Below are 22,550 nucleotides of genomic sequence, written 5' to 3' on the forward strand. Positions count from 1 at the left end.
GCAACAAGCATGTTAACCCCTGGCAGAGCATGTAACTCTTGACAGAGCAGGTTAATCCCATGGCAATGAGCATGTTAACCCCCTAATATGCAATGAACATTACAGTGTGTGGCATAACGTGTAATGGGCATTATGCATGTGGTATAATATGTAAAGGGTGTGTGACATGTGTAATAGGCAATACGGTGTCAATTTTTGTCCCTGTATCCACCTTGGAAGCAGTGGCGTAACAACGGGTCCGCAGAGTGTGCGGGGAGGTCTGTCCGGTGGGGCCCAAAGAAGTTGTTGTACCGGGGCCCAGGATTTCTCTTGGCGGCCCTGACTTATATTAACCCTTTGCTAATGACAGGCCATAAAATATCCTGAGAAATGATTCAGCAGATGTACATTTAAAGAACTTCTGTCCTGCTGTATAATAACATTTGAGTTTCCCAAATTGGCAGGAGACAAACTGTCTGAAGTGTCTGTTTAAATGGCAGAAAACTTAGTTAAACAAAAGCTAAAAATACACTGCTTTCAAAGTGTGCTCTTGGTGTTTCTCCCTAGATATGGCTGATCCAAAGACAAATTGTGCTACAGAGAGATATGTTGTTGCACAATCCTCACATAATTTAGGTGTCTGACACTCAGGACAGCTTTCTTTTGTTGGAATTATATTATTCTGCAGGAAATGGAAGATATTTATCTGCATCTTGTAACCATTATTGATAAAAGCACATTACACCCACTGAACTAACATCTTTGATATTTAGTTATGAATAATACTAACTCTCTGTATAAGAACATGCATATACTTATATATACAGTGTATACATCTGTGTGTATATTAAATATCACCAATGTTTTTTTACCTAACTTCAGATGTTTGATTTGATAAGGTTCTAACAACTAAAAATGCATAACGACATATATACAGTTGTGCTCATAAGTTTACATACCCTAGCATAATTTGTGCTTTTCTGGCCATTTGTCAAAGCATATCTTTCACTCATGGTTAGTGGTTGGGTGAAGCCACAATACACAAAAGAGTTGACAGGTAATACGTGGCGCAATGCTGCCTAAAAAAACACAATCCCTGAAGATACACCCTTACTTCAAAAACATGGAAATTTGGAAAAATTGGGATATGGACAAAATGGTGCAATGAAAATACTTGGAGATCTAAGTTTGGGTTCCTCTCTTTCCAAGACGGACTTTCTCTCAAGCGGGATATTGGTTATCAGACCATGATGAGTCGTGAAACATAAGAATAAATAAACAAAAAATTACAATACAATTTTTGTGTAAGTGTCTCTTAATATAAACCCCCTAACGGATGGTATATTCAATGTGCAAGATGAATTTGATCCCACGAGGCGTACTGAAACTCACGTTGGGTTAAGATGGTGCTCCTCTTATCAAGGTTTCTTTTGGTATGGCCTCAGGGAAATCAACTTCTGAACATAGATGAACGTTTTTCTTGTATATGTAGGTGGCGGGATAGGCTCACACGTGCTCCGAAAAAAGGAAAAAAAACAGTGTCTGGAACTGTAATGTGACCTTATGCTTTTTAGAAAGAGTGGGCAGCTGGACAAAAATGGTATATTTTGACAGCGTACCTCACTTACGTGTAAATAAGATGGAGAACATATATAAAGGTTTCTTTTTGTTGAAAAGAAGGGCGTACCCCTACTCACGATGTAATCTGTGATTTTCAAACCTATCTAGGTTTCTTTTATATATGTTTCTCCTTAGTGCAATTTAGAAAATTGGGTGACGTCAATTGTGTCTCAACAGACCCGATAGCTTCAATGCCCCGAAATATATAAAACATAAGAGATATCTCAATGTAACAACAGGATTTTTAATTGCCACAATGATCTAGACCCATCCTGGGGAGAGCGTACCTTACTCACCCCTTTTAATGGGGGGCAAAAAGCCCGTAGCGGTTTCTTTTTTAATATTGCTGGATAACTCCACCATACAAAGCCAGGGAACCAGTTTTGATAAAATGGTATTTCCACAAAGTTTTTAATCCGTACAAAAAATCCTTTACACAAACCCCATAGACAAATAATGGGGACAGAAACCCCCCCAAAAAAAATCCAAAAGAATTAAAAAAATTCCCCAAAAAAACAAGATATAAAACTTGAATAAAAACAATACATACATCCAAAAAGTGTGGCTGTTCACTCTCCTCTTACAGGATCTACGCGTTTCGGTCAGGATGACCTTTATCATCTTAGCGTAACTCTCACTAATCCATTTTTATAAGATTTCCCAGTAGAGGGCGCTGTCCTATACATAAGAGTGCACAATAGCTGTAAAGTGATCAGGGACTTGTCCGGTCACATGACTGTGATTAGGAAATGTCTGCGTCTTAGCTGATTTGTGAGAGTTACGCTAAGATGATCGTGCCATAGAAGGACGCAGTGGAAATCACGTGCCCAGAACTAGAGACTTATGCGTTCCACGGGACATGTGGTTGCGCTCCAATACACGCCCCAAGCGCGCGCAATGATGCAATAAATAGTGGACTCAAGCTCCTACCATTAAAGCACGGCACCTGCACGTGCAACATGGTGGAGTGCAGAGTAAGACGCCGTAAGGTATGCATTCTGACTAGCTTGCTACACTTGTCTTTTCATGTACCCATATGTTGCTCTTTATGCAGATTGAAGTACTGTATGTAGTAATATTGCTGGCTGGACTTTAATTTTAAAGTGGAAATATGCATTGATAGATAGTAAAAACAATAGGTCCGCATCATTATGGGAATTTGATATTTGGATATATGGATAAAATAAACATTGTAGCCATGTACTTAATAGCAAATAATTCCTTGTTGGTCTGATATACATTTTTATTATCTTTTTGTATGTATTTATTGTAGGTGTCCTCACACTTGTTGTAAATATTGATTGCTGTCATCAAGTCTTGACAAAGGCTCAAATTAGAGCCGAAACGTTGACCAGTGACATGGCAGCGTAAATAAATAAAAAGCACTTTTTGAACCTTTATCTCCAGTCTGGCGAGTGACCTCCTTCTGTACCCACTTGTATTGGATATCCCTTCTAATCAAAAGGATATTTTGAGTGTGCACCCCAGCAATAATGGATTTGATCTGTGAGTGTCGTCCCATTCCCTGGATATAATAAGACACACAAAGTATTCTTTGGACTGGCACCCTGTTCTTCTTTGCAAAAATCGATATTGGAATCATAATTTGGATATATACACCAAATGAGAACAACAATATATGGATCCGCATTTACATAGAGAGGTGTTGAGGGTAACATTTTAATAATTGTGTACTATTATGTACCGTATATACTCGAGTATAAGTCGACCCGAATATAAGCCGAGGCACCTAATTTTGCCACAAAATAATGGGAAAACTTATTGACTCGAGTATAAGCCTAGGGTGGAAAATGCACAGGGTCTAGGGCAGGCATTCCCAACCACGGTCCTCAAGGCACACCAACAGTGCAGGTTTTAGTGATATCCAGGCTTCAGCGCAGATGGTTTAATCAGAATCCCTCAGATATTAATTAAGTCACCTGTGCTCAAGCCTGGATATCTACAAAACCTGCACTGTTGGTGTGCCTTGAGGATCGTGGTTGGGAATGCCTGGTCTAGGGGCACACTGACACACATTGACACTGAGGGGAGTTTTAAGTTGTGGGACCCATGGTAGAGGGGTTAACAGTGAGGAGAAGTGATTGATCCATAGATGGCTGCTGTCACTGTGAAGGAAGCAAGTCCTCCACAATGCCTTTTACCTCTCTCCAGTGCCCAGCAGAGTGTACAGGGATCCAGGCACCTGGTAAACCTTAGCAGGGTAGTCAGATCCTCAAGGTCCAGGGTCAGTAGGTGCAGCTCCGGCTGTAAAAGTCAGCGATTTTCGCCATGGAGCCCGATTCCCGGCCTGGCTCCAAAATTTAGGCCCCGGCTTACCAGTCATGGTAGGCCTCAAGCTGAAAAACTGTCCCCCAGGTCTGCAATGAACAGCGCTATGCTCAGGGGACATCTGGCTATCGGATGGAGCCCAAACTGAGCAGATACAGCGCAGTTAGAGGGGAATAGGGCTGTGGGAAGTAGCATTAGGCCTGGATCCACTTCCTCACAGTCTAAACTACAGTTACCGTATTCACCCTAGTATAAGCCGAGGAGGTGCTTTTTCAGCATGAAAAATGTGCTGAAAAAGTCGGCTTATACTCGAGCATATACTGTAAGTAAAATTTGATTTATTGTTTATATGTTATAATTGCCACCTGGTTATATTGCACAGAGTGTGTTCATTTTTAAAAATGGCCCATAGTTTGGGGATTTTGGATGATGCCTTATTAAGTGAGGCTGAAAATCAGTTGGTCAGTTTAACTGACGATGAAATAGAAAAGGTTTTATTTAATCGCTTGGATTTTGACAAACTGCCCGATCAATCACCAATTGATATCTTTCATAAATTGTTTAGACTTAAGAGACGTGAAATAGAATTGGTCCTACATGGACAATTCTTATCTGAATATTTTCGGAAGAAACAGATACCACGAGGCTTCAGGGTGAGCAACACCCCCACCATCGGACGCAAGAATCCAGCATTCTGCGTCCGTTGGTGTGGGGTGTTAAACAAGTGCTCCCTAGACTTACTAATCTTGGTGTTTGAGGAGGTGGGGGCAAACCTAACTAAAGTAAGAAAAGAGATTACAGCTTTTGAAGCTGACCATTCAGTAATCTTAAAGAATGATAAAAAGGAGGATTGGACTACTAGATTGCAGGCCCAGATGGACAAATTTCAAACTGATCTAATTACTTTCAAATGAAAGAAGTTGGAAAATGTGGAAATGGATTATAAACATCATGGTGTATATCGTTGGTTATCAGGTGATTCCTTGCATTCTAAATTCCCTGGTAACAGAAGACAGGGGCGACAACGAAATGATCGATCTGGGTCTAGCAATCAGTACTCCTCCTCCTCTGATAGAGAACTTTCAGATGGTAAGCCACCATCTGGTTCTTTTTTAGGTGCAGGTACGAGATCAAGGATAAAAATAGAAGACCCCACCCCCGAAGGGGGAGGATCTTAAGAAAAAAGCAAAAACAAAAAGGGAAAGAAAGGGAACTAATATTTAATTTATCATCTCACCAGCTGTCTGAGGCAGAGGAGTCTTTACTTTCAAAAGGAATGTCTTTTATTCCCACAAATAAAATGGACCTATTCAAGTGGTCTGTGGAGTCACACAAGATGGGTAGAAAGTTAAGCCTAAGAGAGTTTTTTGATGCTAAAGAAAGTACCTCCCACATGCCCCCTAACACCTTATTTAAAAATAGGAGTTCCTTTGACCCCCTCTCAACCAATATCAGCATAAAAAACTTTTTACGTATGATGAACCATGAGGTTCTCAGTGAAAATGACCATTCCAAAATCCATGACAATCTCAGTTTGGCTGAAAGGAAGGCCTTACGAGACCTGAGGGACAACACCTCTATTACTATACGTAATACTGATAAGGGTGGAGCGGTGGTTCTCTTGGACTCCCAAAAATATGACTCTGAGGTCAGAAAACAATTATCTGACTCACATACTTACTTAAGATTAGGCTTCAATCCAATGCCTAGAATTAAACGTGAAGTAGATACTATTCTAAAAATTGGACATGCCAATGCTTGGATTGACGATAATATCTTAAATTATTTGACGGTGGCACACCCTTTATGCCCCTTGATCTATTTATTACCAAAAGTGCACAAATCGTTGGTCGACCAGCCAGGGCAAACTATTATTTCCGCACGTGGATCCATTCTTTAACCAAATGCACAGTTTCTTGATTTCTTTCTGCAGCCTTTTGTAATTACAGATAAAAGTTATCTCCGTGACACAAGTCACTTCCTTAGCGATATTGAACTTTTGACAGATATCCCAGAACATTGTATGTTGGCATCATTAGTTCTTTATATACTGTAATACCGCATGATTTGGGGATACAGGCAGTGGAAGAAAAAATGCTGAATGGCCCCTATGGCGTCCTCCGATTGGCTTTATGATGGAGTTACTTGGTATGGTACTCCGGAATAACCACTTCTTATATCAAGCTGACTACTACGTCCAGCTATCGGGGACCGCTATGGGTCGAATTTAGCACCCGCCTACTCTAACATTTTTATGCAGAAATATGAAAATGAACACATTCTGTCCAATTATGGTCCTCAGATTCTTTATTACAAGAGATTTATAGATGATGTCATTCTACTGTGGACTGATACTAAACAAGCCTTCCATGAGATGGTGGAACATCTTAATAGATTAGATGAACCAATTAGGTTCACCTTTGAGATTAGTAGCTCCTCTATAAACTTCTTGGATGTAACTATTTTTAAGGATGCTGGTAGATTGGGGTACACCCTATATCGGAAACCCACCGACCGTAACACAATGTTATGGGCCACAAGCCATCACCCGGACTCTCTTAAAACAAAATTACCAATTTCACAATTCTAACGCATATTGCGTAACAACTCTGATCCTAATAAAGCTGAGATTCAGCTATTGGAATGCAGCCAGAGATTCAGTGAACGTGGGTACAGGAGGCAGGATATCGACAATTGTCTTAAAAAGGCCAGAAAGAATCACCTTGATCAAAAGAAAGATGGAATTCAGAGAAGAAAAACGCCATCTATGGTACTTAGTACCGAATGTAATACTGCCCTAAGAAAGGTCCAACTGGGTATAAAGAAAAATTGGCATATATTCTCCTCTGACCCGTCATTCTCAAGAATGGATAAGAGACTACCACTACTAAGTGTGAGACGTGGCCGTAACCTGAAGGACTATCTACTGAAGCCTATTATGCCTATTTCCACAGCTAATAAAAAACCTACATGGTTATCTCAACAAGTCGGCTGCTATAAATGTCTCGGGTGTACAACCTGTCGAGCATTAATAACAGAAAAATCGTTTAATCATCCTCAGAGTGGTAAAAAGATCCTCTTGCGCCATCGTCTGACCTGTCTTATGGACCATGTAATATATTATCTGAAGTGCCCTTGCGGCTACCTTTACGTAGGAAAGACAATCAGAACTTTTCGCGAGAGAATGACACAACACAGATCGTCTATTAGATTGGCTTATAAGACAGGGATATCCGACAAACCTGTTGCAGTTCACTTTGTCAAAGAAAATCATCAAATTTCTGCTTTAAAGTATATGATTATAGATTAGGAACCACCATCAGAGAGAGGTGGTGACCGTGGGAGGGCACTCCTACAGAGAGAAGCCCGGTGGATTGCGAAATTGGATACATTAGTACCTAAAGGTCTTAACGAGAGTAATTCTTTATCAGTATTCCTTTGAGATTAAAATATGATAATGTAATGATGTATCTGACCATATAAAACCAGGTGGCGTTATTATTAATGTACTTTGAATTTTTTTTCTTATTTTCTTTTTTATATAGCGTGTAAAATACTGTATTTGTATGTGTATATGTAAAGAATGTATATCTGACCTGAATGATTTAAGTAATATTCATCTATATTCTTATTGGTAGTGCGCATGACTATAACTAAGTGTTAGCTATAGGCTGGTTAAAATGCATACCAGGTATTCAGTGCATTTTTATAAGATTTCCAAGTAGAGGGCGCTGTCCTATACATAAGAGTGCACAATAGCTGTAAAGTGATCAGGGACTTGTCCGGTCACATGACCGTGAGTAGGAAATGTCTGCGTCTTAGCTGGATTAGTGAGAGTTACGCTAAGATGATCGTGCCATAGAAGGACGCAGTGGAAATCACGTGCTCGGAACTAGAGACTTATGCATTCCACAGGACACGTGGTTGCGCTCCAATACACGCCCCAAGCGCGCCCAATGATGCAATAAATAGTGGACTTAAGCTCCTACCTTTGAAGCACGGCACCTGCACGTGTAACATGGTGGAGTGCGGAGTAAGACGCCGTAAGGTATGCATTCTGACTAGCTTGCTACACTTGTCTTTTCATGTTTCACTGCTAATTTATGTACCCATATGTTGCTTTTTATGCAGATTGAAGTATGTAGTAATATTGCTGGCTGGACTTTAATTTTAATGTGGAAATATGCATTAATAGATAGTAAAAACAATAGGCCTGCAGCATTATGGGAATTTGATATTTTGATATATGGATAAAATAAACATTGTAGCCATGTACTTAATAGCAAATAATTCCTTGTTGTTCTGATATACATTTTTCTTATCTTTTTGTATGTATTTATTGTAGGTGTCCTCACACTTGTTGTAAATATTGATTGCTGTCATCAAGTCTTGACAAAGGCTCAAATTAGAGCCGAAACATTGACCAGTGACATGGCAGCGTAAATAAATAAAAAGCACTTTTTGAACCTTTATCTCCAGTCTGGCGAGTGACCTCCTTCTGTACCCACATATATATATATATATATATATATATATATATATATATTTATAGTCCAAGGAATTCAGCGGCACTCAGAGTCGTAAATAAGACAAGACGTAGTAAGCTGTGATCAAACGTTTTCGATGTATTATAACATCTTCATCCTGATCACAGCTTACTGCGTCTTGTCTTATTTACGACTCCGAGTGCCGCTGAATTCCTTGGACTGTATTTGGCATCCAATGCTTGTGTGGCCTAGAAGGCACCGGAGCATAATAATTATTCCTTTATTGGAGTGCTGTCCCCCACACGGACTATATATATATATATATATATATATATATATATATTCAGTTTTTCACTTGCACTTTGTCACCTTAACAATTCATCGTGATGAAAAGGCATTCATCCTTGATACGATGAAGTTATGGATTTTATATGACCTGATTTAAACTTACTGCACCTTATTGAAGTCCATTGAGTGCCGCCTGGTTCTTTTATCACCCTGAAGAGGGGAAGGGAACTCTACAGTATATATACACGTTACATCTGTCCCACCTGCAGTGCACATGGTTTTGTCCATTTGAGAAGAAATTTGCCTTTGCGCATTTGCCTATGTCACATTATTTTACTCTGCCGGCAGGCTGCTCCTTAGGCACTACAGCACTACATTCTCCTGCCATAAAGTGACAGCTAGCAACAGGCAGGCAGGTAGGCAGGAAGAGGACTGGTGGTGCCTTTCACATTGAGGAAGTAGCAGCGTATGGGCAGAGGCCAGGGCCACCTTTTTCTTCATGTGACAGTACCATCAGAGACAGGCAGTCGAGTATAGGACCCCATTCACCTTGTAGCTGTTGTGGTTCGAGAGCGGTAGACAGGCCTCAGAGAGGCCACTCCTTCTCTGTCATTGTGTCCGGGCTATACCAACAGTCAGGGGTGTAGCTAGGTGCCACGGTGCCCGGAGCATGGACATGTTTCGTGCCCACCCCCCAATTTTTACTAGCGAACTTTGTAATACCCATTACGCATAAAGCCACATGCCGTAATTCCAATTACACGTAAGGCCACTGCGTGGGATAGTGTGGTGCTATAACATAAATGAACTCGCTGTAATGTCAGTATTACATCTATTAATTATAGGTGTCTATCCGGAGACAAGACAGAGTACCACTGTCTGGTGCCCAGGGAGATCAAGGTACGCGGCAGTTACAGTGCCTAGCGTAGTTAGCATAGTGACTCCATGGCAGCCTGGCTCTGTCCCCGGCGTCCATATGTTCTGTCCCTGGCGTCCATGGCAAGCCCGTGTCTGCTTCAGGTAGACAAGGTTAGGTTGCACGTGCATCTCGTATGTGGGCGTAAGTGCATCTTATGCACAATAAAGAAGGCATTTGCCAGGGCTCCATGTTACATACTGGCAAATGCCTCCTTTTCAAACCCCCACTATCCACGCTAGCCCGAAGCATCCCCCCGACCTGTTCATACCCCCACTATCCACGTCGGTGTGGAGTTGAATACATTTAAAGTAATACGTTTCCTGGTGGGGCTCGCTGCACTCACCACGCTTCGGGCTCGGTGGCTCTCTGCGCTCGGCGCACTTTATAAAATCAACTCCATGCCGACATGGATAGTGGGGGTATGAACAGGTCAGGGGGACGCGTAAGGTGTGTGGGGGTGTTTCAGGAACACATTCATACCTGCCATATGATACATCTGAGACAGTAATGATAACTGATTACTGGATTTAAGTGAATTATAAAGAAGAAGAAAAACCACTTAACAAAGTACAATAATTTGAAATAACAAGACAAAGAAAATAATAAAACAGTTATTCTTCAGTTTCTGCATTCAAGGAAACTGCAGCTGAAGTCGACGCAGTTGTGTATGCATCTGTGTCGTCTGATTTGTCAGCCTTTGGGAGCAGACTTAGGGCATATAGAATCCGCTGGAAAGCGTTTTCTGCGCCGACAGTTTTTCGCCAAATAAATAAAGTCCAGATTTTGACGCGCAGTGCCCCTTTGCCTTTTGTTACGCCACTTACAAGATTCCCAAAGGCGTTCAATGTTTTGTGTATGAACCCCAGTCTCCGGATCAACAAAATTATACCAGTGATTTACCCATGCATGGTGGTACCCTGCCTACTCCAGCTGTTGAGTGTTATATGCACACCAGCAATCCGAATATATAGTCGTCCCCGGTTCTATATATTTGTTGATGGTGGCCATCAGGGTGCTGGTGTCACGTTTGTCAACAGGCATAACAAAACACTCACCGGTGTCTCGGGATATGCCTCCAAACAACCACTGTTAAGGCAGCATGCATCCAACATGACCTTTTTCTGTACAAAGATACTTTCATCCACCTCAACTATTTTTCCCAGACCGCCAAATGGGGCGTTGGGGCTGTAACATTCAATCCACGGTGCAGGCCTCCCGCATAATGTTATTATACAGCACGGTGGTTTTGTTCGACAACTTTAGTTGTCGCTCACAAAAAGATATGCTTGTGAGCTCCTTTGCCCAGGAAAAATTGAAACGAATGAGGGTAACAAATGGGATACGACAGCCCGGAAACCAATGTGCCCCACGGAGACTGACCGTGGCAGTGCCACATTAACTCCTTCATATTCAAGCGCATTGGGTGGCCATTAAGACAGGTTTGTGTCAGTGGCAGCAAATGGTGCTGTTGGAAAAATGTCACTGAATCCTCCTCTGTCTTTGGCAGGTTAAACATTGTGAGAGGTTCTGCAGCCGGGTGCCGGACAGTTTCCAGACAGTCGGGATCCCGACAGTCATTACCCCGACGTCAGTATCCCGACAGCCAAAACCCCGACACTCGGAGTCTCGACGGCCACCGGATATTCTCCCTCATGGGGGTCCACGACCCCCATAGAGGGAGAATAGAATAGGTGGCGAGCGCAGCATCCGGCTAATGACTGTTGGGATCCCGACTGTCAGGACCATATACCACACCCCTACAGCCATTCCTAATTATCAAGAAGCTTATACGAGCGTCAAAAATAATACAGCCGCAGTCACTTCACCTTCACCTCTGACTGACTACGGTAATGGCGTAACGCTGACTGACTACGCTGGGCGCGGGAACACTACGCTGAATCTGACAGGGACACTGACTATGCTGGCCATGGAAACACTACGCTACTTCTGACAGGGACGCTGACTACCCTAACTACGCTAAGTGGCTGTAGGAACACTACGCTACTTCTGACAGGGACGCTGACTACGCTAACTACGCTAAGTGGCTCAAGGAAGACTACGCTACTTCTGACTGACTACGCTGGCCGCACAAAAACACTATGCTGATTCTGACAGGGACACTACGCTAACTATGTATCGGGCGCTGTGCTATTACACAAGTACCTAATGAAGTATATTGGATGAAATGCGTAGGGTGGTCTCCCAAATGATCTTTGTCCACCCGAAGGGAATTCTCCAGGACTATGTTGATTTTCAGCTAACTCATGATGGAGCATATGTATTAAGTCTTGGAGAGAGATAAAATACCAACCAATCAGCTCCTGTCATTTTTCAAACACAGCCGGTAATATGACATTTAAACTTAAACATGTTTTCATTTATTATTTTTTTTTTTGGTGGAGATAACCCTCAAGTGCTGGTGATTTGCACTGTGCAATGCATATGTTTAATCTCTTAAAATTATAATATAATGTTCTTTCTTTTTTTTTTTAAAGAGGGAAACTTTGTCACATTCAGTATTGGAATTACTGAAGCCTCAGTCGGACTTGCTATTCCACAATTGTTTTTTATTAGTACTAATAAAGATTTTGTTGACTCTGAATTGACCTCCTCTGAGACACTTCTATCTACATAGCTGACATGTTTTCAATGCCATTGTCAGGTGAGGATCAGTAAAAATAAGTATGAACCAAAGACTCGGGGGAGAGCCCCAGGCAAGCCAAATTGTTTATATCTTGTGGATGATTTAAATACAAATCTATATTTGATACTGTTATTTTACAGAAAAAAAGGTCTGTATTTTTGACACCAGGGGCCTGATTCAGACCCCTTAACTAAGCTGCAAATTTGCAGCCCAATTCATTATCCAACCACCGCACATGCGCACTGTACACAGTGGGCATGAGTGAGCCATCTTACCGAAGGCAGCCAGCGAAGACTAGCCTTCGCTGGCTGCTTGCAGAGTGATTGACACCCTGTGGGGGCAGAGTAACGCAGTGTTTTTTGGGAGTGCCCTTGAAAACGCAGTCGCTACCCGGCCATTGGGAGGAAGGACCACTGACATCAGTAGCAGCCTCCTCTCCCTACAACTTTTGCAACACCGAGTGAGTCTAGACTCAGGTGTATATATAGTTGCACAGTTATTGTATGTACAATAGATACTGTAATTGCATGGCTTTGCACCTCATGATGGCATTTGCTATGTACAAACAGTTACTCCTAGTGGGAGGAACAGAGTCAGTGGCATGGCTAAAAATTTTGCGCCCCCTATCCAAACGTGTTTCTGGCACCTCCCCTCCCCAACATTATTTTTTTTACCTACTGTACATGCTCATAGCCAGGGGTTACATGCTCGTTGCCATGGGCTTCATGGACACACAACACCAGGGCTCCTGGAATCTGCACTTCTGGAAAGCGGTGTACACGCTTGGCTCCTCTGACAGAAGCTATGGGTCTAACAGGACCTCTAACATCTGCCTCACCCGAGGCGGCAACCAATTTTGATTTTTTAATAGGCAGCCAGACCAATTGGAAACTGGAATTGCCACACAACTAATACTGTGCGTATACTAACTTGCCAGAGAATGGAAATTGCATCTCACTTTTGGATTGAGAGATACATGTTGTTTCCCAAATGCCTCCTGCCCTCTTCCAACATTGGGGGTGATTCAGGTTCACTCGCAAAACACAGTTGGGAGGTTATGCTAGTTGACATGTAGCGCTGTAAATTTTGCAGTGCTGCGTGTGGTTTTAATGCCACCCACTGCTTGTACAGCTTTCCGACCACAGCTGTGAATGGATGTTTTGCATAAACATCCATTCGCAGCCTTGGGTGCGTGCCCCAAATCATTTGATGGTCGCTGACCATCGCCGATTTAGTAGACACTCTCAAGTGCTGACATCTGGTGATGTCCCGCACTGGCGGATGCGAATGGGATGGCGAACTAGCAGTCCGCCATGCCTGCTCGCACCCAGCGTATGAGCATGCGCGTTATGAAAACATCGGTCCCTTTGTATTTAAAACTAATATTCTGACCAATTCTCTAGTGCTTCAAGGATTTCATTAGATCCTATTTGCCTAGGTCTCTTAAAAGACTCTTGAATTCTTGGGAGATCTCCAAGGCCCTTGGGAGTGTAGGCTACCCGCTTGGATCCCACATCTCTTTCTTGCGAAGGCACTGCACAAGAAGGTTATTTTCATTACTGTGTAGTGGTGGGCAGGACCTGATAATGCAAAGTGCATGATCATGGCACTTGTTCCCCTCCATGCAATGATGCAAATTATGTTCTCATGTGTTAGTGGACCTTGAACACCCAAATCCCTACTGATACAGAATGGTTTATCACCCTCTCTCTATATCTGCCCCTTGTACCTTCACTCAGCAATTTCTTGAAGTGGGTCCAAATTACATGAATAGTGGGTTACACAAAACGCAAGTGATATAAATTGGTTCTTTCTGCCCTCTGCTTTTACCCCTTGGGCATCCTTTCTTGCATTTCCCAGAGCGACAGCCCCCCAAATATAGGCAAGTATAAACTAGCTTCAAGTGAACTGATAAACAATGTTCATGAGAATTCAGTCCGAATCCATAAAATGTAACACATTCAGATAAATGTTCTGCAAACCACTCACAAAACCACTTCTAAGACAAATACAGAATTAGAAAACGTTAAATTGTAATTTATTGCATGGTATTCAGATGAATGCATTAAAATATCCATTTAAAGTTTCCTACATCTGTTTCAATTTCTACATTTGTTTCAATTTATCTGTTCACCTTAACTTACAACTTATACAAATGTGTTCAAGCTGTGATAAATTTTGAGTCCGGTGATACAACTTTTATTTTAAACAAATGTTTCAAAGCCAACACATACTAAACTTTCCTGGAATGCACTGTCGATTAGCAAGAATTAAAAGTAATACTAAACAAATTCTGTCTAAGGAATGACATTAGTCCAAAAATAAACTACAAGTATAATTTATGGCTAAACACACTTATTATTTGCACACTAAAGTACCGGAAAATTAACAGTAAAAAAAGCAAAAGGCCCCTGTCACTGTCAAAATACAGCAGTAGAACCGCATGTGACGCTACAAAGAACATATACACTTTTGCACATCTTTATTTGTTCAATAATACTACATATTGGTTGTTTATTTATTTATTTTCACAAATGATACACGACAACATGGAACACGCCTATATGTTTGAGTGAGGAAAAGAGATCCATTTAAAAAGAAACCGCTACATGCTTTTTTTTTTATTGAATCTTTATTTATGGGTAGAGAGAAACAAAGTGCGCCCCTAATTGGAAGTATCCACCACCAAATATCAAAAAATAGACTACAGAAATAGCAGCCAAATTACTGTACAACAGTTTAATACAAATTTTTAAAAAGACAATAAAACACTTTTTCATCTGTGTGTAGTCATAAATTCATTTCGGTTAATGCAAGGAAAAACCCAACGTGTTTCGTTGAAAACGACTTCCTCAGGGGTAACTATCCGTAGACAATTTAACCTTGAATGCGAGTGTTTTTAACTCCAGATGTCAAAAAGTTTTCTGACCCAATATGAACAGGGTATAAGAATAGATCCTCTGAAGATCCTAATCTTGATGCGTAACTGCATCTAAAACGTAATCAATTTCCATATAGGACCCTTTTTATAAGAAGGGGAAACTCCGAAAAGAATTCAAACAAACGTTTCCTATAGTATCAACAGGTTCCTCAAATGCAGAGCTCAGCAGGCATATGATGGACCAAACTGCAGACCAAACTACCCCTATCATACCTAACCTCACTCACTTCCATAATCGAGTCCTATACCCTATAACTATAGTATCCCTCCTTTTATATTATCTTCCCTATACTAAGCCCTGATGAGTTTGTTCTGTCTATGGCTTTCAATCCCATCTCCGTCTGCACATGCCTTTCTTTTCCGCTGGGGCCCGATTTTAGATCTATTTGGTAACCGGACATTTTTTTTTTTTTTTATACGCTATATGCTTTAAAGATCCACTGTGAGTTTAGTATGGCATATGGTTGTTATATACAAAGAAACCTTGATACAAATTTTCTTCTTTATTGCTTGGTGCATTAGGTACACTCATCACAACTTACTTTACATTCATGAGGGTGTTCACTTTGGAAGAAAAATAGGTGTACACATTGTATATATTTTTTCACATATATGAATCCACATCCATGGAGTTTCCAGTTATACTAGAGGATACGAAGATAAGAGACAAAGAAACGGCCATGGAATTATACATCCTAATACTTACCGCGAGTTTGGAATGCTCCCTTGTCAACTTACTGTACATCATACTATATATGTGCTTGGTGAATATCAGCTAACCCTCACCTTTTTCAAATTTTGGTACTTGTGTATTTTGGCAGCGCCCATCGCATCGCATACCATAACGTATGCGATGGTATGCGATGCGACGCGATATCGTGCCATAGTGTACGATGGCATACAATTTTCAAATTGTATGCCATTGTACATGGCATACAATGCCATACGATGCGATGCGATTAAACATTGTATAAGCACCCTAATGGGTGCTTATACAATGTTAAGCACCCTAATGGGTGCTTACAATGTTAAATGCACCCCCACGCCACCCCCCCACTATAAACGTGAACCCGAAGCGTGGCGAGCGCAGCGAGCCCACGAGGGGCGGCGGTACGCGTCCTACGACCTTTTCATACCCCCACTATCCACGTCGGCGTGGAGTTGAGAATAGAAAGTGTGGCGAGCGCAGCGAGCCACCGAGCCCGAAGCGCGGCGAGCGCAGCGAGCCACGCGAGGGGACGCGGATACCTTCATAGGTATCCGCGTCCCCTGGCGGGCTTCACAGGTGTCCGTGTCCCCTCGCGGGGCTCGCTTCGCTCGCCACACTTCGGGCTCGGTGGCGCGCTGCGCTCGCCACACTTTCTATTCTCAACTCCACGCCGACCTGGATAGTGGGGGTATGAAAAGGTCGTATGACGCGTACCGCCGCCCCTCACGGGCTCGCTGCGCTCGCCACGCTTCGGGTTCACGTTTATAGTGGGGGGGTGGCGTGGGGGTGCATTTAACATTGTAATCACCCATTAGGGTGCTCAAAAGCACCCTTTAGGGTGCTTATACGATTTTTCATCGTATAGGGGGCAAAAATCGCATTGCATCGCATGCCATCGGGTACATGGCATGCGATGCGATGCGTTCATCGAACGATGCTGAAATCGGGTGCCGCCAAAATACACAAGTACCCAAATTTTATAAATATCTCTATGGGAGTCAGAATTATGGACAAACAGGGACACTAGAACATTGAAGAAGTGTATGAATTTGTGATTTATCTAATCTCATTTGGCATTCCTATATTTTTGTGTCGTTTAGATGTTTTTGGGTTGTTGGTGACAGCCTATGGATAGGAGACAGAGCAGTGCGCCAATTGGGGTCATCTCCTTTACCTTTATATTGCCGTTTAAAATGCACCCATCTTTACATTTATTCAGTCATTGGTAATTGTTCACACAGATGATCTGTTGCTGTGTCGTTGGATGAAGCAATGGGTCAGAGAATTTGACATGAGGACTATATCAAGACAATCCTGTGGCTTTAGCATGTCATTACTGCATACAACGTTGCTGCAATAGTATGCATGCCTGAATTAGGCTAATTCTTCTTAACACCAATACAAATGACAGCAATAATTTTGTCTGATCAGTGTAAGTTATTTAAATGTATAAAATATTGTCCCCCCGGTTGTGTATGCTTTCTAGTAAGATTGTTCAAATGTGCTGTGCTTAAAGTGGTTTTTGAACATTGTGCCCTACAAACATTATATGGCATTATAGTTCATAATCATTTTGAAGCTGAGAATTGGTTTCAGTTGACTCAAGATTTTTGGGAAATTCTTTGCATGAGTCAGATCTGAAAGGCATTATCTGATGCACCAAGTACTGTATGTACTGTACACTGCTTATTACACATCATTCTTCCAGACTGTCATCATTTTGTACGAGTAGAAACCAAGAATCTTAGCACTGAATGTCTTACAGATATTTTAAAAGGCAGGAAGCTATTAAAATGATGTATGCTGCAAAGGGTATTTCATTTGGGGTTATGATGACCAGTTTTGCCATTATACATTATCATTACATTTGGCAGAAAATATAGTGGGAGCAGAAAGTAAGAGATTGAGGTGGTTTGTTCTAAATATTTAGTGCACCCTCTGTCAAACAAATGCTAGCTTCAGCTGGGTCAGATTGCAATCTTGCAGCACTTGTAGGTTGTACTTTGAAACTATTGATACTAATTAATTTGATATACTGTACATATAACTCGACTTTCTGCAGGTCTGTTGAATGGGTCTTAAAGGAGAACTGAAACATTTAAAATACAGCCTCTATATCTCTACTAAAACATACTTGCCTACCCTCCCAGAATGGACAGGAGGCTCCCAAAATCAGGTGGCCCTCCTGACCCCCCCACAGAATGTTGTGCAAGTACCCGCATCCTCGCCAGACTCCTGCATCCTGCTTGTCAACCATGTCAAATACCATCATCAAGGCAGCACAAGGCTTTCGGGAGGGGGCGATGTTAAAATGAAGGAAATCGAGTAAGTTAACATCCCTTTAACCCTGCCCCCTCTTCACTGACCCCTGATTCATGGCATTTGGCTGAAAGAGGGGTGGTTCTTGATGACTTCAGAGTCTGTCCCCACTCCTGGGAGCATGTCGACATCTACTCTTTGGGCTTTCTCTCAGATAGAAGCAAGAAAAAGACTTCCCATACTAACACATGCATTACAGAGGTTCTGTGGTTGGTTGACTTCATGCCTGCATTTTATCTGGCTTTAATCAGCCAAAGAACCCCTGTATTTATGAGTGTTCCTATTTACAGGGATAGAATCATAAAGAACCTTGACAATTCCTCATTTCTTCATTACTCCATTACCCTTACTCAATGTAATTTCATTACAGTACTTGACATCTCTTTCCACACTTGCCAGACTCAATCTCAGGAATCAATCTGTAACAATACTTGCCAACTTTGATTCTCTCTCCTGTGGGGGGGGGGAGCCCAGTTGGTGTAGTGCCCAGTTGGTGTAGTTAGGACGTTGCCAACAGGTAGATGGGAGCCATTGTAGGGATGGCCATCGACCATCGATGATTCAAAATCATCGATGGTTTATGGCCGATGTTGAATACTTTTTGCTCCCCCCCCCAAAGAACCGGGACACGGAGCATAGCTCTGCCCCCTGACACCCGCAAAGCCTTGCCCTCGTGTTTTGATTGGCCCACAAGCCAATCAGTCAAACACAATGGATGACCATCGATATGTAAAAATATCGATGCTCATGCATTACATAGTAGCACTATAGATGGCCAGTTGCACTAATGCCATCGATGGCAATGGCAACGATGGCCATCCCTAGGCCATTGTGGGAGGGTAGAGAAGTATTTTAATCTAAAAAATTTGCTGAAGGTGTTCAATGTAGCTTTAAACATATGGAATCAGCTGCACCCACAGTGGCATTAGCTTATCTGGCACATAGGCTTGTACAATGGTGGTGGGCATTGGCATTGGCATTGTGTATCTGGCCCTCGCTATGATTCCTTGAAGTGAAGAGATTTGAAATGTCAGTTGTTTAGCAAAAAAAGTTATTTGTTAAAGGTTATGGTTCAATTTTCAAAGCTGCAGTTTCATTTAAAAGATGATTACACTGTACTTGTACTAGAAGCTTTTGTCTGGTAGAGCCCAGTGCATTCACCAACCTTTAATGAGTGGACTTCAAAGGTTGACCATAAAAGTATGTATACTTAGTCATCCTTATTATAGGAGAATGGTGAAAGTAACTAAAAATAACATCCTGAAAATAATTTACTTAGTAGTACTTGCATTTTTGTACTGTTCTATGTACTGTGTAAAAGTTGTCACCTGCTGCAGGTTTAAGCTGTATAAATCAATGGTAACTTGTTGCCCCTTGGACTTAAAGAGAGACAGATCAAGGGAATCATATGCAATGCAGTACAGTAAAACCATGCTGACTCTAAAACTGGGTACACACTAGACCTATACAAGTCGCTGACGATGTGCGCTCCTGCAAGTCATCAGCAACGTCCTACGTTGGCACCGAATTAAGACAACGCTGTTGAGGCCCATGTTGCAGAATACAGCATGCCCATGCCAGTGCTCCACCATTGACAAGTGTGTATGCAGTGGCCAAGACCATCTCTGCCACAGGATCATGTTGCCTGTGATGTCACGCTAATGTGTTACCACCTAAAGTTAAGAACACTCATATTGATCCACCTGTTGGATTGTACATATATTTTAAATAATTCTTACTAAGTGTAGATTCACATATACTTAAAATTGGTGCAATTTTGAGTTAATGATAATGATGAATTTTGCATACTTGTTTAAAATGCATATGTATTCCAAGTTGCTCTCTTCCTTTTCCTCTTAGCTCCTCCCCATTAATACTGAAACGGTTGCAGTCCATGTCTGGCTGGAGGGGGAGGAGGGCCAGCTAATCCTCCCCTCTTATCTCAGCTCCTCCCCCAGCCTTACAAATGCTGCACTGCCTGACATTGCTTGCAAATCTTAATCAGATCCTATGCTCCAAATTTTGGATCAGACTCAGGACTTTAGTGGAAAAGTGATATTATGGTATGCTGATCGTGAATGGGGCAAACATCACAATTTGGGTTTGATATTTTTAGCCACTACCCTGTATGAAGCATATGGGAATGCCTATGAAACGCTGGGTGTTCCCATGGGCGCAACCCCTTCACCGCCGCCCCACGCCCCCTTCCCTCACTGCTAGATGTGAACATGCGCAGACACTGAACAGCACTCACCTGCGCGTACATGCAGGCATAGGTGCCGATTCTGTGGGTGCTCAAGGGCCCGAGCACCCACAGAAATCGATGAGCGCCCACGGGCCGCCATATTAACTTGCTAATTTGCGGCTGCAGCACCCACGTTGCGGTGTGAAAGGGCCACACTTGTGAAAGTGTTATTCTCCGGTAGGACCCGGATTGCTGAGCAGTGTGAACAGGTAACCTGAGTCGAGTGACCCATGTCCCACATCACCTCAGCGCAGCCTCCTCCCTCGCCCTGACGCTCCGCCCCACCCCCCGGATGACATCAGCGACACAGCAATAAGCTGGGTCGCTGTGAGCAGCTAAACACTGCTAATGGCGGGTCGCTTCCGGGACAGACCCATTGTCCAAATCCTGAGTGTGACCTGGCATGTGCGATGTGAAATTGGTATTAGAAGTAAAGATGATGCCTATAGCAACCATTCATTTATCTAGCATATACTACGAGTGATGATTGATGTCTGGGGAAGCAGGTGAGTTAAATACAGACCCAACAAAATAGGTATGCACACCTGTGTGTGAGAAAATAAATGTACAAAACATGACCTGTTGGTGGTATGTAAGGTATGGGGCTGAGATCCACTATGGTCCAGTGGCGTAAGTTCATAAGGGGCGCCCGGAGGCGGTTTAGATGGTGGTGCCCCCTAACCCCTACCAACCAACATTTTTTTTATAATATCTATCTATTAATATATATATATATAGATATATATATCTATATATATATATATCTATATATATATAGATATAGATATATCTATCTATCTAGATCTATATAGATATATATATATATATAAATATAAACACACACACATATATATATATATATATATATATATATATATATATATATATATATATATATATATATAACCTCGCTGCACACCCACAGGAGTTGGACATCATTTCTCCACCGTATTTGTTAACCACTAACGTGGACCTCTGAGGTTGAGCAGTTTTACTTCAAGCTACATATCGGCTGAAATTGTATGTGTTAACCACTAACGTGGACCTCTGTGGTTGAGCAGTTGTCGCTTCAAGCTTGATATCGGCAGAAATTGGACCCCCTTTTTTTGAAGGCCTATACCTCTGCAGGACAGAGGTTTTACCAGAACTGACGTGGTCAGTTATCCTATCCACCCAACTTCTTCATCCAGCTTTTTTCGTTGGAAGAAAGTTTTATGTATGGCATTGTCCAGACTTGATTCATATTCAGATCATCATCTTTTGCCCCTGATGAAGTCCTAAGGGACGAAATGCGTAGGGTTTTGTTTGTTAAAGAAGTCTATCTGTTTTGAAGTCGGACCTTCTTCATGTCATTCATTTGAATAACATCTTATCTGAATCTGGAATCCACATTGCCATTGTTTTTATTGAAAAACTATTTCATTTATACTGTAAAGAAAGTCTGAATAAATATACATTTTATGTACCAATGTATGGTTATTAAGTGGTGAACAGAGCGCACATCTATCTCTCTCTCTCTCTCTATATATATATATATATATATATATATATATATATATATATATATACACATATGTGTGTATATATATGTATATATATATATATATATATATATACACACACACATATGTGTGTGTGTATATATATATATATATATATATATACACATATGTGTGTATATATATATATATATATATATATACACACACACATATGTGTGTATATATATATATATATATATATATATATATACACACATATGTGTGTATATATATATATATATATATATATATATACACACATATGTGTATGTATACACATATATAGATAATGCATAGCCTAAAACAAAAGTCAGCAAGTCTTACTGTTATAAGCGGGATCCGTGCTTGAGGGATCCTTCCTGCCTTCTTCCTCCGGGCAGCCTGCGCACCAACCAATCAGGGTGCCGCAGGCTGCAGTTTCACACATCATTGGACAGCTGAGTCGTCGCTCAGCTGTCCAGGCTCTGCAGCAGGCACCTGACGTGAGCTGTCAGAGTGTGCGCTACTGCAATAGGGTAGGGAGGGCAGCGGTGCGGCGTGGATCAGACACAGCATCTGATCTGAGTGGC

The sequence above is a fragment of the Crinia signifera genome, chromosome 5 (genome assembly GCF_055691185.1).
Source record: "Crinia signifera chromosome 5, ASM5569118v1, whole genome shotgun sequence".
In the NCBI taxonomy this organism is placed as follows: Eukaryota; Metazoa; Chordata; class Amphibia; order Anura; family Myobatrachidae; genus Crinia; species Crinia signifera.